Source organism: Ixodes scapularis, unplaced genomic scaffold (genome assembly GCF_016920785.2).
Source record: "Ixodes scapularis isolate PalLabHiFi unplaced genomic scaffold, ASM1692078v2 PGA_scaffold1__304_contigs__length_218370807, whole genome shotgun sequence".
NCBI lineage: Eukaryota > Metazoa > Arthropoda > Arachnida > Ixodida > Ixodidae > Ixodes > Ixodes scapularis.
Window position 1 is genome coordinate 195051372 of NW_024609846.1, and position 17168 is coordinate 195068539.

The 17168-nt window shown below is 46.4% G+C and overlaps 1 pseudogene; it reads left to right on the forward strand.

Moving 5' to 3' along the window:
- Nucleotides 1-5596: 5596 nt before the first annotated feature.
- Nucleotides 5597-8439, forward strand: LOC120849581 (annotated as a pseudogene).
- The last annotated feature ends 8729 nt before the right edge of the window (nucleotides 8440-17168 follow it).

A 17168-nucleotide genomic window follows, 5' to 3' on the forward strand; every position in this document is an offset into this window, starting at 1 on the left:
ACAGCAGGAGAACCCACACCAAGGACGAACACACTTCCCAGCAGCGAGCATCAACGCGTGTGCGCATGCTTTACGCATACTATTAGCCCCGAGAAGTTTGCGTGGCGCCCCCTTACGGCGAACCGGGGTGACGTCACGGCGAGGACAGAATTTTTCCCCGACTCGCCCCATTCGCCCTGTGGAGGCTGCGACGACGTTAGCTGTCGGCGTGCTCGTTTCTATTTAAATTTTTAAAAAAAAAACAAGGCTCGAATGTAGGGATGAGCGAATATTTGGTTATTTCGAATAGCCCATCGAATTCTGTTCTATTCGGCATTCACCTCGAATCGAATTCAAGTATTCGACAAAATCAAATTATTCGAAAATATTGAATTATTCTACCTTTCTGAATACTCGAGCTTTGATTTCCAGCCAGGTGGTGCAAGCTTCCGACCATTTCGTCCACCCAAACTCAGTACACATCTGGCGACCGATCGCCAGCGACATCACTTCTGCCAATTCAACGGCCAAAATGGCGTCGATGGCGTGCCCTTCAGAGCGCGATCGGCTTTGTTCAGAGCCCTACAAACGCAATTCTCAGTCCACCGCCTCGTGCTCGACGTACACCAACCCAATTTGGAGCTTTTACTCCAACCTCTCCGAAAAGGGTGCCGCACGCTGCAAGCCTGTGGATCAATTTTGAAGACTCCCACCGGGACAACCACGACGTTGGTCACTCATCTGAAGAGGCATCCTGGCAAGTACAAAGCCTACTAGGTTCAGCGTCAGCGGTACCAGGGACTGACAACAAGAAAAGATGAAACAAAAGCAAGTTCTTCCCGTCTTCAAACCAAATTGTCTTCAAACCAAAGCTACAACCAACGGCACCGAAGGCGAAGGAAATGACCAAGAAAATCGCCACGTTCATCGCTCGTGCCTTCCAGCCGTACAGAGCGGTTCAAGACAAAAGTTTCATAGACATGATCAAGTACGTGATTTCAGAGTATGTTGTTCCGTTGCGAAAAACGTTTTCAAGAACTGTCATTCCAGACTTGTGCGCTGCGAAAAATCTGAACGAGCCATCTTCGAAGGTGCAGTCGAGTGTTACACGTTGACAACTGATGGGTGGACTTCGAGAGCAGGCGACAGTTATGTGTGCGTGACCGTTCACGTACCGGATGCAGACTTCGTGCAGCACACGCTTTAGCCTGCAAGGAAATGCCTGAAGAGCACACCGCAGAGAACGTTTAGCGCTTCCTCCGAACAGTCGTTGAAGAGTGGGATCTTCCTGACAGCATCCCTATCTTTGTCGTCACGGACAATCCAAGGAATTTTGTTTCAGCCGTCGCTAGGTCGCCATGGTTGGGCCTCCAGTGCTTTGCACACACGCTGCAACTGTGCATTAACGACGCAAAAAAAGAAGTTGCTATCTTCTCTCAGCTTTGTGCAAAAGCAAGATGCATTGTGGGACACTACAAGAGAAGCGCACAAGCTCGCGGGCGACTCATCGAGATCCAGGAGGACATGCACATGAATGCTCTGGAAGTGGTTCAGGATGTCCCCACTCGTTGGAATAGCGAACATTCAATGATGGAAAAATTGGTGAAACTGCGTGCCCCTATTTCCGCAGAACTTTCCGAGTCGGATTCCATAGAGAACTTAAGCACAAAAGAATGGAAACGAATTGCTGCTGTAGTAAAAGTATTGCAGCCCCTGCAACAGGCCACGGCAGTTGTCGGCTGATAGGTATCCCACACTTTCACAAGTGATTCCATTGCTTCACTGTACACATGTCGTGCTTCAAGAGCACAAAACCGGAGGTGAAGGAGCAGCACCATTTGCTTACAGTCTTGCACGTAGTCTCGCTACAAGGTTTCCTGATCTGAAAATGTCCCCTGTGCCTGCACTTGCAATGCTGATCGACCCACGGTATAAGAACATTTGCTACATCACAGAGTGAAAAGAAATGGGCAAGAGCTTTGCTCAGGACCACAGCAGAAGAGCTTGCGCCACCACTGCAGGAGCATGTTCCAGACTCTCCCAGCAGCGCAGGCCCAAGTCACAGTGCAACCGCTTCAAGTACTGTGTGGGCTGTTTTTGCCTCTTTAAGCTCCAGTGCACACCAGGAGACTGCACATCAACCTGCTGCTGGACAAGTGACCGACTACCTAAGTGCCCCTCTGTTACCTCGCTCAGGTAGGCCACTGGAGTGGTGGAAGACTTGTGGTAGTCATTTGTACCCAAGACTAGTCAAGGTTGCTCAGAAGTACCTGTCCATCCCTGCCATGCAAACAAAGAGCGAGAGACTGTTCTCAACAGCAGGCAATGTGTTGAGCAGCCTGCGGGAGCTGCTCCTCACGGAACCTGTAGAGCAACTTGTCTTTTTTCACGACAATCTGTAACTGACAAAAAAAAAAAAAAAAAAAGGAAGGCTTCCGACACAAGATGTGCCACTTCTAATAAAAGGTTATATTAAAGCTAATGTGCACCAACGTTCTTCTAGCGTACGAAAAGGTTTAATGAAGTATTAGAACGTGCAAATTGGCAAGTATTGCAGGAACACTTGAAATTAACAATTACAGTACTTCTAATACCAAATAAGGGCAAATATAAAACTAGGGATGTCGCGAACCACCCCAGGTTCGATTTCGAAAGGTTTCGATATTTGCGAAGCGAAATGAAGTTCGATTTTGAAAAATTTCGATATTTTCGCACCGGCCGAGGTTCGAATTCGAAAAATTCACAACTTTCGATCACAGTAGTTTCGAATTCGAAAAGTTCGAAGCTTTCACGGTTCTTAAAATTTCGGGATCGAATATTTCGAATATTTTTTACTTCAGGTTCGATAAATTCGAAGATTTCGAAATTCTTTGGAAATAAAATTCGAAAACTTCGAACGCTTCGAATTTTTATAGACATGAAGTTCGAACAATTCGAAGATTTCGAATTTCTTTCCGCATAAAGTTCGAAGGTTTCGATTCTTTTTTAACACTAAATTCGAAAAAAAAAAAAAAAAAAAAAAAAAACTTCGAAGATTTTTTAAATTCCTTTCTAGTCCAAGTTTTCAAAGTTCGAAGTCCGGTGTTCAAGTTCCTCCACAGTTTGTTTCAAATAAGGTTTTCACGACTGACTGGTTTTCAGAAAATCAAGTTTAGAAAAGTTAGGGTGTGATATCTAGATTCTGCGAAGTTGGTCAGGCAATTAAATGAGACGACGAGTGTCCCGGATGTGCTGGAATATTTGCCAGTGCAGAGTGACGTGTGACCATAGATCAGTGATTGTGACCGCCAGCCCGGAAAGGGGGGGGGGGGGGGGGGGGGGTCTTTAACCTGCATCACGCAGTAGTGATCACATGAACACACTGTTTTACGAGACTCATCCAGTTCGAAACAGCCAGGGGCGAGCAGGAGGTTGAGGCTCAGAAAAACCTTGAAATGACCTGGCAAACTACCTTGCCACCCCTTGCACGCTGGTAGTAATCCGATCGAACGCCGCCTGAGTGACGCTGGCATATAGTAAGTTAAGTTTGTAATTGTCCTGGAGGTTTATTTTCTAGGACGGAGGAATCGCCTCGCAAAAAGCCGACACAACTCGAGGTCGAGGAGCGTTCTACCATACAAGTGGCGTCGGAAGAGTAAAAACGGGGGGAAAGAGGGTAGCGGGGTGGGGGTTGGAGGGCCTTCAGTTCCCTTTCCCCCCTTCCACAATACGGGGAAAGAGGGCATAGTCGAGCTTATTATGATCTGAAATTATTTATGCATATGTATAGCTACTGTCGCTCTTCACTGTATAAAAGATTGCGTAGATGGTCATTGTTGGAAATTCGTTGCCAGAAGTCACTACTCGTCACATGCTTAGTGGTTCGGAAGTTCAAAGCTATGTCTTTTCAACCTGAATACCTGTGCCAATAGCAAAAAAAAAAAAATAAATAAATGCGGGGATAAAAAGTTGGAGAAAAAGAAACTATCAAGAATTCACCGGAAGTGTTGTATTCTTGCATATCCAGAGGTTCAGAACTTCTAAACAAGTTTCTTTTACCAAAATGTGTACAGGCTAAAAGAAACACGTCCCAGGAACGTGAAGCAAAAAAAAAATGTTTTCTTTTAATGACGGGCTGAACTTGAACACTATTAGAAATCTTCTCCATGAGTTAATTTATTCCTTAACGTGAAAAAACAATAAATACATTGTTTTGCATTCTGCAGATGGCATTGATATGTACTGTCTGTGGTGTTAATTTAAATGCGATACCTCAAACAACTTAGACGAAAATAAATATCAAGTTTAGGGCATAATTACATGTAGATACATGTTTGGACATTTCTTCAAAACTCGCGTTGAATAACAATAATCACATCTTAAGACAGCACTTACCTAGGCTATACATAGATCATTCTTAAAAAAAGTATAACATCTCTGCCACAAATATCTTCGGCTACAGCGCGCTTCAAATCTGGCACAAACGATAATCGTCAAAAACCCGTCGTCCTTCCCCGCCCCTTCGGGAATTTATTTTTTAAAAACTAAGCATGCCAGAACATTGAAACAAACGGCATTGCCTTTCGTAAGGAACGCAGCACCGCGTGTAAAAGTTCGAGAAAAAAAAATTACGAATGTACCTCATTACTTGAATTCAAATGAAACCGTCCGCCGACCTTTCGAAGTTCGACGAACGTCGAACTTTTACCCCAAGAGTTCGAAGTTCGTCGAACTTCTGACTTTTCAGGATTCGAAAATTCGAACTTTTCGAATTCTCTCGATAAATAAGTTCGAAAGTTCGAAATTCATCGAATTTTTTGGTCAGTCAAGTTCGGAAGTTCGGCAAGCATCGAACTTTGCAGCGCAATAAGTTCGAAAGTTCGAAAAAGATCGAATTTTTAAGCGTAATAAGTTCGACGGTTCGAAAAGCGTCAAACTTCTTAGCTTAACAAGTTCGAAAATTCGACTTCCGTCGAATTTTACGATGTAGACAATTCGAAAAATCGAAATCTTTCTAACCTTTCGAACCGCTTGATTCGATCATCGAAACTTCGATTCGAAAAAAGTTCGCGGCATCCCTATATAAAACTATAGTTCAAACATATCTTGGTATTTGTTGCTTGTATTATTCTAACTATTCGATTCGAAATTATTTGGCCAAAATCAATATTCGCTTCGAATTCGATTCGGAGTCAAAATCCACTACTCACCCATGCCTACTTGAAAGGCTTCCCGCCGCCTCATGGTGGGGTGGGGGGGGGGGGGGGGGGGGGGGGGGGGGGGGGGGGGCTGCAGCTTGACGGCCTCTAATCACTTGCGGGACATCTCACTTTCTGCCAAACACTGCCACAGGGTGATCAGGAGCCTTCGGCTCATCTTGACAGCAGCATGGGACACGACCCTTCAGCAGAAGCCCAGCCAAAGCAAGCTGATGGAGTGCGTCGCCTCTGACCCAACCAGTTCCCATTTCATGAGGTCAGGGCACCACACTCGGTTTGCCGAATGGAGGTTTGCGTATCGTGCCCGGCTCAATCTACTACTCCTGAACGACGCACGCCCGTGGGCTGCAGCTGCTGACCAGCGATACAGAGCCTGCGGCTACCAGCACGAGACGCTGCCGCATGTCCTCTACCACTGTATGGTCCAGAGCCGGGCCCTCACGAACAGACACGACAAAGTAGTGAGTCGCGTCAAGGCTGCAGCCACGGGCAGGTTTACTAGAACGCATGAGAACCGGCCCGTCGGCAACACAAGCCTACGACCCGACCTGGTGCTCGCCCAGGGTGAGGACGACCTCATCACTGACATCTGCTGCCCCTTCGAGAACCGTCGCGCCGCACTGGAAGAAGCTCGCCAGCATAAGATTCACAAGTACGAGCCGGTGCGGCAGTTTCTGCTGCGGCGGTTCCAGAAGGTAGTGGTGGAGGCTGCGGTAGTGGGAGCGCTCGGGTTGTGGGACCCTGCTAATGACAGGTTGATGCGGCGCCTATGCAACAAAGCATGTGCGCAAACCACAAAAAGACTCATCGTGAGTGAGACAATTGCGCACTCAAGGGACGTCTATGCAAGACACGTTGGAGGGAAGTGAGGACTGTCGACCGTGCTTCAACATGCGTGCCAGTTCCAAATCCTTTCCTTTTTCTCTTTATTGTTAGTTGTCTTTATTTTCCTAGAGGCGTATTTCACCAACGTGTGAGCACCAAAGGAGGCCGACATGATGCTCCTAACATGGCGGATGCCTGCCCCTGGTCAGCTGTGCCTGGCGGCGTTCACGAAGGACGAGGTGGCGGCGCGGCTGCGGCGGTGTGAGAACACTGCTCCTGGAGGCGACCGGCTAACCTACCACCACTGGAGGACCGTGGACCCAGAGGGGAGCTTCCGGGCGGCTGTCTAACTACTGTCTGCGGCACCGGCGAGTTCTTGCTCGCTGGAAAGCGTCCCGCACAGTGCTCATCTACAAGAAAGGCGAGAAGAGGGACCCTACACAAACTGGCGCCCCATATCCTTTGGTAGCACGATTGCCAAACTGTATGCTGTATGCCTTGCATCCCGGCTGCAGGGGTAATTGTGCGATCACAGGATCCTGTCGCAATGTCAAAAGGGGTTCCTGCCGCACAACGGTGTGTTCGAACACAACTTTGTGCCGTAGGGGCACCTTGACTGGGCGCGAACACCGCGGACAACTCGGCTTCACACACCCTCTGGCCTGCTCTCCTGCTGCAGCTGTCGACTTGTGGCTCCCTGTGGAAAACCTTCCTGGCACGCACAAGGGTGAACAAGCTGGTCTTGTCGCCCTAGGTGCAATTCTAGATGATGCATCCCCCAAGGGTTGCTCATCTGCCTTGGAACACGGTCCAACAGGGGCGACCGACGACCTGACTTTTATTGCAGGATCAGTGAACCGGTACCATGGAGGGAGCCCAGGCCTTCTAAGTACTTCTTTTGAGGACCAAGGCGAGTGCCAGAACCCCTCCTTTATGACAGAGTGAGTGCTACCTGGTTCTCACAAGCCACGAGTTCAGGATGGAGGAAACGGGGGACGCGTTTCCTCCATCCTGACTCGGCACGCCATAAAGGTGATTCCTAGTGTGTGGAGTCTATGGTGACACAGGGTATTTTGTATGAGAAATCTGCCTCCAGAGCAGAACGACCACGTTTCACTACAGAGCTCACGATGTCTGCTTGTAGCCTCTTTGGTGCACAGGACAGTCTGCAGCTTGCAGCAACAGAGGCCACGTCCCAGGAGGGCCCCACCCGCCTGGACAGCCCCCAAGGGAGGGCGATGTGCTGGTAGTGCAGCTCCCAGTACCGAAGCCTTCTTCTGCACGGAGGGCAGCTGCAAAGCTGCATACTCCTCGACGTCTTGCAACGTCACAGCACCAGTCGCTGCAGAGACAACTTGAGCAAGAGCACCGAGTAATGATCAAGGCTACACAGAATGTGTGCTCAGTCTGCAAAAGGGTACTGGAAACGAGGCCTACGTCGCACAATTGCATTGCAGGTGCTGTCCGCTCACATTAGCCACTAGCGGCGGCCCAGCATAATAGGAGCAACGAATGTGAGGCTTTTTGTTCACGAAAGGGCCTTGACAATCACAAGAGGCGCCACCACCGAGACACGGCCAGGATAGCACGAGTCAGCGCCCTGCCCGCTGCCGGCACAAGCAAACCAGGGGCACAGACGAGTGGCACGACTTGCCTGGAGCTGCCACGAGAGCCCGACCCAGTGGAGCTGTCAAGCGACACGGTGAGCCCAGAGCCACCACAGGATCCCACCTCAGGGGAGCCAGAGGGATTCCTCCCCACGGCAGGACCAGCGCCAGACGAGGGAGACGCCAACATTACTCTTTCGGGCAGCATTGGCGATGCTAACAACCCCACAACTGACGAGAGCCAGCGGGACTGCCACTGCTGGACGCATCGAGAGTTCAGCCAGAGAACAACTATGCAGCCAGGTGCCTACTAGCCTGGACTCTACGGAGCAGAGTGCCACTGCGCGTCTGCCCGACGGCAGTACTTTGCAACCAGCGGCGTCAGCAGACCCCGGCCCAGCAGAGGGCTACCCACTGGCGGTCCACTTAACGCACTTCTTCACCTGCAGTCACTACCAGAAACCCTGGAATTGTGGTCTAGACTCCAGACAATATTAGAGAAGGCAACAGAGCTGGCCATCAAGACCGTAAAGCTCCCGGACGAGACCAAGCAGGACGGCACCCGGTGTCCCATCAACACCGAGGATCCCCGAGCTATCCAGCGACTGTACCGGAGTAATAGGAGACAGGCCGTCCAGCTGATAATTGATGGCCAGTCAACCTGGTGCACCATACCATCGGCAAAGGCGCAGGGTTCGAGAGCTCCGCCGGGTTTGAGAGCTCCGCCGGGCGGACACGAGCCTCCTCGTGGAGTGGGAGCCGGCTGGCAACGAGCTGCCGCTCGGCCCGACGACGGAACATCAGGTACTGTCAAAGACTACTTGCTGTGAGAACACAGCACCCGGGGACGACAGGCTGACCTACCACCATTAGTTAGCGGTCGATCCCTGTTGCCATTTCTTCGAAGTGGCATTTAACGTCGCCTCCAGGACAGGGCCATCCCGGATTCAGTGCGACAGTCCCGCAGGATCCTAGTCCCCAAAAAGGAAGACCCAGTCGAGATCACCAGTTGGTGTCCAATCTCGCTCCTGAAAACAGCCAGCAAACTGCACTGTTTTCGGGAAATCTGGCAGCCCGTCTGCAAGCGTGGCTGCTGGAGCACAATGTCTTGAGCAGGACACAGAAAGGGTTTCCAGCCGTATGATGGCGTGTTCGAACACAACGTACTGCAGTGGTGCATGGACGAGGCACGGACAACCGGTAAGGATCTGTGCGGGGCGCTCCTGGGTTTCAGCAATGCGTTCGACTACGTGCACCACAATACCACTATGAAAGCGGTGTGCGGAGTTGGTGCGAGCGAGGCCTTCACAGAGCTAGTCCAAAATCTGTACCATAACAGCAGCAGAACGTCGTCACCAGCGACTTAAGTGGTGATCACGTCGAGAGAACTTGGAAATTCACAGTGTACCGATGACCGAAAGAGAAGACATAATTGAAAAAATAAAAAATGTTGCAAAAATACTGAACATGCCAGACTTGACCACGAGCGATGCTGTATCGGTGCATAAGCTAGCGTCAAAGCCCGATACGGTACCCGGAATCATTGTCCGTTTTTCACACCAGGAGACTGGAGATTTGTGGTTCAACAGGCGATCCATCCTGAGAAATGCTAAGTGATTTCTTCCTTTCAGAAAATCTGACTGGTCATGAGCGATCATTTCTTTGGTCGACAAAGGAATGGGCGAGGGTGAACCACTACATGTGTGGTACAGAAACGGCAATGTTCTTGTCATAAAAGTAAATGGAGGGCGAGCGCACGCAGTAGAGTGAAGATGACCTGCAGAATTTGGTGCAGGAGATTTCTACTTCGACATCTCTTGGTTTATATTCCATTTTAATTGCTAACAATACCTATTTTTTACCATACAAAGTTGGGAACATTTTTAGATCCCAACCTAATCTTGCTTTTTCTTTGTTTCATTTGAATGCACAATCATTGCAAAATAAATTTGATGAATTGGACATTATTGCAGCATTTTGGCTTTCCTTTTGATCAAATTATGGTGACGGAAACGTGGTATAATGAAGATGATACTGCTGACAACTTAAACGACTATAGAAATTATAATTTACGCTGCACTTCAAGACAAGAGGGTGGAGTCACTATGTACGTAAAAAAGCATATACAATGCACTATAATCAATGCATTTTCTGAAATTACTGCACGAAGGCCGTGAGTGAATTTGAACAAATCAGTGAACTTATTAAAAATGGTAAACTCTTGCAAATGCATTTCATAACTATTTCGTCGATTTAGTGCATAGTGTTCACACAGCTGAAGCCTTGATATATGTGGAAGGTATTTCCGACACCATATTTCTTTCCCCAACTGACAAGGTAGAAGTTATATCAATTTTCAAATACTTGAAAAATATAGCAAGTCGTAATATCCAATGACACTCAGATAAAACCGATTAAACACGTCATAGAGTCGATTGCTTCTATTTTAACTCGCATCTTCAACTTATCGTTTCAAACTGGAGTTTTTCCAAACAAAATGAAAGAGGCCAAGGATTCGGTAATTGATAAATTATTAAGGTGGGAGACAGAAATGACCTCGGCAACTGTAAGTCAGTTTTTATTTTGTTGATACATTCAAAAAGATTAGAAAAAATAATCCACAAAAGACTACAGCTTTTGCGAAAACACCGTATCCTTTCTCCCCATCAGCACAGGTTTCAGAAAGGATGCTTGACTGAGTTAGCCTGACTAGACCAAAAAGAGATAAATCTAAATAATACTGAGAATAAACTCCTTACATTAGGAATATTTACTGACTTCTTGAAGGCTTTTGATTGTCTTAATCATAAAGCATGAAATAAAATCATAAATCATAGATATGGCATCAGGGAAAGAGCCCAAAACATTTTTGAGAGCTACCTAGAGTTCCCTTTTCGAAGTGTCGTAATAGGACAACACTCTGTCTAGAAAATTAAATGCAACCGTACCGCAAGGAAGTATTTCAGGACCCCTTCGTTTTAATTTATACGTAAATGACATTACCAACTTTGACTGCAAAGCAAACATGATAAGTTATGCTGATGACCCTACTATATCGTTTTCGAGGTCAAACATTTCTGAAATTATAGGAACGGGCAATCGATTTTAAAAAAAACTTAATGTGTGGAAAATTCTGAATTCGTTAGTAATAAGCAGTAATAAAACAAAGGCTATAGTTCTTAAGTCGAAAGGAGTAGGGTTTTGCGATAAGCAGTGTAGGGATGGCCAAAGGAGCTTAGCTGAAAGGGCTCGGGGAATCGGCAACATGGTCACTCGAAGCGTCCCTCGGAGACACCCGATGCCTTATGTTTTTCCCTTCGGCGACAAGCAGAGGCCAGCTTCCGAAAGTGGAAGATTCTTCCCATGTGAAGTGAGCAAAGCTTTCGTTCCCAGGGCGGGAGAGGGTGGTTGCTTCTGCTGCGAGGGTAATTAGGTATTTGACATCGTCAAGGCCATCCGGACGACTCCAAGGAGAGGGAGGTCGGTCTCCCTTCAGAATGTCGGCGTGCCTTCTCGAAAGAGAAGTTGAGTTTGTACGAGTCCGTGCGCGGAGCAAGACTTCACCCTCCCGTGGTCCCGAAGGCCCAGCGTATTCTGTCTTGCAGGACAGAGAACTTGACATGCGCAGCAAGCGACTTGGCGCCGAAGTGCTATTGTTGGTGTTGTGCTGCCTCAGGCAGCAGCAGCAGCATGACAGCCCCTGTATCATATTCACACTCCAGTGTAAATAAATTTATCAAAACGATCATCACGAGTCCTCCGGTTCCCGATTGCAAGGAATGGCAGACACCTACAGCACCGCACAGCATTCCACTGTCTTCTGGTCCCAATCGGGACTCCAAGGGAGGCGCTCACAGACCGGAGAAAGCAACCATCCTCAGGGGAGGACGAAACTTTACTAGCAGGTTCTCTTCCAAGGATCTTGTATAGAAATTGTAATGAAGGTCAAGGTTCTTGGCGTTATATTTAGTGAACACATGTGATGGGATGATGAGCTTGACACGATAGGAAAAAAGCCATCAAAAGTGGTAGGTATAATATATAACTACAAAAAAACATTACTGCCGTCTATACTATGACTTTTCATTAACTCTTTATTCTATGCTTGCTTCAATTACTGCTTTCTGGTATGGGGGAATACCACTGTTACATATATTCATAGCCTGCTTGTACCACATAAGAAAGGAATTCGTATAGTGTGCAATGAAAAGTTGGACAGCCACACGGCACACCTATTTGAAAATTTTGGAATTATTGATAACAAAATTTTACAACTACAAACTTGCACTAGCATATAAAACAGCTCTTAATAACAAAAACACTAGTTTCATTTCGCTTGCCTCTCTTCGCTTAAAGGGTTCTTTGCATTTTACTCATCATACCGATGTCTGGACGGTCCCGCGCTCCAGAACTACGGAAATCAGACGATTAGCCATCAGCCCCCCAGTGTGTTAAACTATTTTTTGCAACTAGGCATTTGTATTGAAAGTGCTCCACGGACAGCTGTATCATCGCTACTTGTTTCATTACATGAAACATAGCGAGTTGACTGTGTGTAAAAATATGTTTTACTTTGTTATTTCAATGAAGTGCTACTACCGCTGTCGCTCTAGGTGAGGAGGGGGCTTTGTCAAGCAGTTTTTGTACTGCTCTTTTTTTTTTTTGTAGGAAGAGGAACAAGTAAACTTGAAACTGGCGGTCCCAGAGTACCGGGCTGGACGAAGCGCCCTATGGCGCATGGACGTAAACCTCCTTTGGGACTTGTCTTTCGTTGCTGAACTGCAAAACAGCATTGCAGAAACGCTGAGTTACAACCCTTTGACCCTGCTCAGTGGGATGGTCTGAAATTCGCCTGGCAGGCCTTGCTGGCCTCGACTGAGAGACCACCGCAGAGCTCGGCAGACTACAACTCTAACCGAGCTAATAAAGCAGATGCGCATTGTTCAGCATAGCGGGACAGGGACCTTGCTCATGCGTGGTGGGACAGGGACCTTGCTTCGGGCACGCTACAGTCGCATACTTAGGTACAACACTTGAACTGCCAGTGCCCGATTTCTGAGGGGTAGGCCCGTGTTTGACACCGAGGTTCTGAGGTATCTGCACATGTCTGGGGGGGGGGGGGGGGGCCTGTACGCAAGTTTCGGAGGTGGTTTTGCCAGACAGCAGCGTGTCATCCAGGCAGGATGACATAGACGCCGTGTTCCAGGAGTACTTCTCTCACTTGTACGCTTCGATACCCCAGTGAATTTGCCATGGACGCGAGACAGTTTCGTGGGGACCTTCGAATTCCCGGCTGAGATGAACAAGAGGTTGGTGCGTCCCGCCTCCCGTCAGGACGCGGTGGACATAGTGCGTTCCATGAAGACTGACTCGGCCCCAGGCCCGGATGGCTTCACTACTGAATTTTACTCAAGTTTTGGGACGTTTTGAGAGACGCACTGGTCAAGGTCATTAACACGTTCCATGTTCCAGGCTACGACCCCCGATCCTTTTAAAATTGGACGAGTCCTTTGAATTCCCAAAATGAGGGTTTCTGGCTCCGAGCCTCAATCGTGGCGGCCGATCACGTTATTAAAAACTGATTCCAATATAGTAACCAGTTTGTTAAGTAAGCGGCTTTGCGCTAATTTGCAATTGATTATTAGTCCGTTTCAGACGTGCAGCATCTCCGGGTGCACAATCTTTTCTTTTTTAACTCTGACGAGAGGCCCTTTTTTTTTCATATGCATGTTACAGATCTTTTAACGGCTGTTTTATCTCTCTTGGTCAGGCCAAAGCTTTCAACAGGGTTGAGCACAATTACCTCTACTGCATCTTAGCTACGTTTGGATTTTCTAGGCTGTTTATAAGTTAGTTAGGTTTGTACACAAATATGTCCAGTGAGCGTTTAGTAAACGAGCGCCTAACCGCAGCTTTCTCCGTAACAAGATGAGTGCGTCAGAGCTGCCCGTTATCGCTACTGCTTTTTGCAATTACGTAGAATTAACAAAAGCGAAAATGTTCAGGGTTTTTTTGCTTCTAGGCTAGGTACTGTGTCTGTTTTAGCTTATGCTGAAAGCTCTGTTGCCTTTTTATTCTCTCGTTACCAAACTAATGTGTGTACCACTTTTCATCCTTATGTTCCTTTTGAATCGTATAACTTACTGTACTTGCCCCTTCCTTGTGTAATGCCCTCGAAAGAGAGCCTTTAAGGAATAAATTAAATGAAACATGCGGAGCTAATTGCCACACCTTCTCCAAGCTGACAATACAGCAGATGTGTCTCAAATGGCCTATAATAACTCAAATGGAAGTAATCTTTTATCAGTCCCCCAACCACTGTGTGCATTATCAAAATCGCTTATATTAATCTAAGGCGCATCTTGTTTCATCATATGTCACGGCAGGGAGTTCGAAATGCATGTTGCACATCGCCAACTTGGCGATTAGCGTCGAATGTAGTTGAATAAAGAAGCAAATCGGCACAAGTTTCATTTACCCTAAACGGCAGGCCACATGGCACCGTCACTGCTCGAAGCACGCCACAGGTTGCGCGAGAGCTTCTGCTGAAGTCCGTTGAGTGGCGCAACAAGAGGGAACCTTTCAGTCCATCATTCTTGTTGTTTTTTGTTTTTTTTTTAGACTGCACAGGATAGATTTTCACTACCATGTGTGCATCCTTGGTTTTTTCTAGTTCATACAAGTCCATGAGGAGTACCTAAATTTCCTCTTACATTTAGTTTACCTTTACATTTTCTAGTTGTGTTTGTTTACTTCCTCAAAGCTGTCTTATACTTTAAGAAATGTATCTTCTAAAAATACATTTTTCATTTCATAATTTTTTTTTTGCTCATGTTAGGAACTGATGACACATGGTATTCAACGATTACTTTGAAGACAATGTGTCTTTGTTACATCACTCCCCAAGGTTTCTCTACACAGTAACATATTGCACAATTGATGCTTTATTGCAGTACTTGATAAAAGTCAAGTGCTGCTATAAAGCATGAATTGCATGAGCATGTAACGAGATTTAGTGATAGGAAATTGGATCTAAATGTGGTTTTTGCCTGCACTAAAAGCCCAAACTTCTACATTTGTATTGCTGCAGATACAGCAGTTCAAGCTTTTAGTGCAGGCAAGAACCATACCTAAATGAATCCCATCACTAATTCTTGTTACATGCTCATACATTAGCTTCAAGTTATCAAAAAGAATTGTTGGCACATGCCTTGAGAATGTACAAAAAAAAGTCCCCTGGCATCATCCAGAAAACATTTCGAGGATGAACACTGGGCTGACAAATGAATCCTAGGTGGACTGCTTGAGGATGAGCCGAGGACTACCTCAGGATACCCAGACAGAACAACGAAGTCCAGAACAAATCCCCAGAATATCCCAATCTCCTGTTCAGGAGATTAAAGTTCTGAGGACATACCTGGGACTGTGATCCCCAGAACATCCCGAAAGGAAAGCCTCTGGGCGATTCTACAGAAGGCACGTTTCGATTAGAGTTCCGAGCACATCCCTGGTGCAAAGCCTACGGGACATTTACCTCCTTGGATTCAACCAATGAAATACGACACTATAACAACAAATCTATTACAATCAAGGAGGTAGATAACAACACGCTTCAATAAAAAAGGTATGAAAAATATTACTACGTAAATGATAAAAATAGAAGATTCTACTTTTAATGTGTTTGCTTCAAAAAATGTTTTTACTTGGCTACGAAACTGCGGATCAGAGCTCAGGGCTGCGTTGAATGCGTCAACTGCGTTATTGGGAGAGTTCAGCCGGTTCGGCCAGCTCGGTTCTTTCTATATCTTCATCATTCTCAAGAAGCGCAACGACGTTCAGAGGTGAGCGCAAGCTTCCTTTTTTTTTTCAAATTGCAATAGTAAATAGCACCATTTTACTTGGAGTATTAATTGTAATCAGTAATATCTTTCCAAATGGTTTCGACTTGGAGTATTAATTGTAATCAGTAATATCTTTCCAAATGGTTTCGAGGTGGCGGTAAACTTAAGCGCGGTTACTTGCGTTTCTACTTTTGGCGGGAGAAAAAAATGGGATGAACGAAGCGGTAGGTTTTGACAACCGGTTGCGATGCCTCATTGTGTATCCCCTTTTTGGTGGTGCAGCGGTCGTGGTAACACTATTCAATATTTAGTAGACATGCCGAAACATAAAAAATCGCAGATTTCAACGGCGCTTGCATGACAGTGTGACAAAGTCTCTCGAGGGTAGGCGTCCGTTTCTGAAGGTTACCGCAACGACGTCAGCACCCCTTAGACTTCCACCGTTGGAAAACAATGCAACTATGTCGAAAATGCAGAAAGTGATTGGTCTGAGGAACGCGATTCCGAAGAGGAACTATCGAGCACTGTCGAAGGGTCCTGTGACGGTACGGCAAGTCCAGATAGGTTTAGCAGTGACTCGCATTCTTCGTCCCCTTCTCCCGCTTGAGATTTGAATGAATCCTGTATGACAGCAGGGAGTTTAAAGGCAACCTCTACTGTCCGCGTCAACGGAGGCACTGTCAAACATTTTCCACAAGGTCTGAGAGAGTGGAGTGTCAACAATAGAATTCACTATCAGGCTCTCTCCAAACTCCTCACTCAGTGACATTAAGTCTGTACCATAAGAACTACAACTTGTGGCACTGTTAGTGCAAATGCAACATTGGCACATTTACCGCTAAACTGCTAAAGAGCCCCGTATGAGCACTTTCCATAACAATAAACAGCAATTGCTTGTTCGCCTTAACAGTGTTGCACTTGGAAAGAGAGAGAAGACTTGCAACAATAAACGGTGATTGCTTGTTCGCCTTAACAGTGTTGCACTTGGAAAGAGAGAGACTTGCAAAAGAGGAAATACTAACGTGGGAGTTACAGCCAAAGACCGAACGGTCATTGTTAGATTGGGGGGGGTTAACAGTTGATAGAAGAGCAGTGAGCTGGAAGAACTAAGTTTACCCGTTTTGTTATTTTCCACAAACTATACTACTCCTTTTCCTAATTTGTTTAAACTTTTACTCACAATCACAACCACTATTTGCGAGCATGAATAATTTCATCCTCCAGCAATATTAATTTTAAAAAATCTTCCCGAAATAGTTACACTTGAAACTGACCGAGCTAAATTCAGATATTGTTTCAAGGTACACTCCAGAAGTGTTTATCATTAATAGAAATGCCTGATTTACAATTTCTATTTTCTTATTGATTTGCCTGTGTTTTATACTATCTATATAATATGCTTCGTAATATGCTTTATGTTGATGAACATCATTCTGTTATTGGGAATTATGCTTCATTTGCTTCTTTGTCCCCTCTCATGCGATGGACTTCACGGAAGTGCCTATAGTCCATTGCAACCTAAGAACGAAGGGCGAGAGTAAGACGGGCCGGGGAGGAGGAAGCAGATGGAGTGCTAAAGAGAGAAGGAGGTTTCCTCCTCTCCTCTCCAGCGGTCCATCTGCTTCCTCTTCCCCGGCCCGTCTTACCCTCGCCCTTCGTTCTTAGGTTGCAACGGACTAGGTAAGTAATCTGAACAAAACTAATCTACAAATTTATTT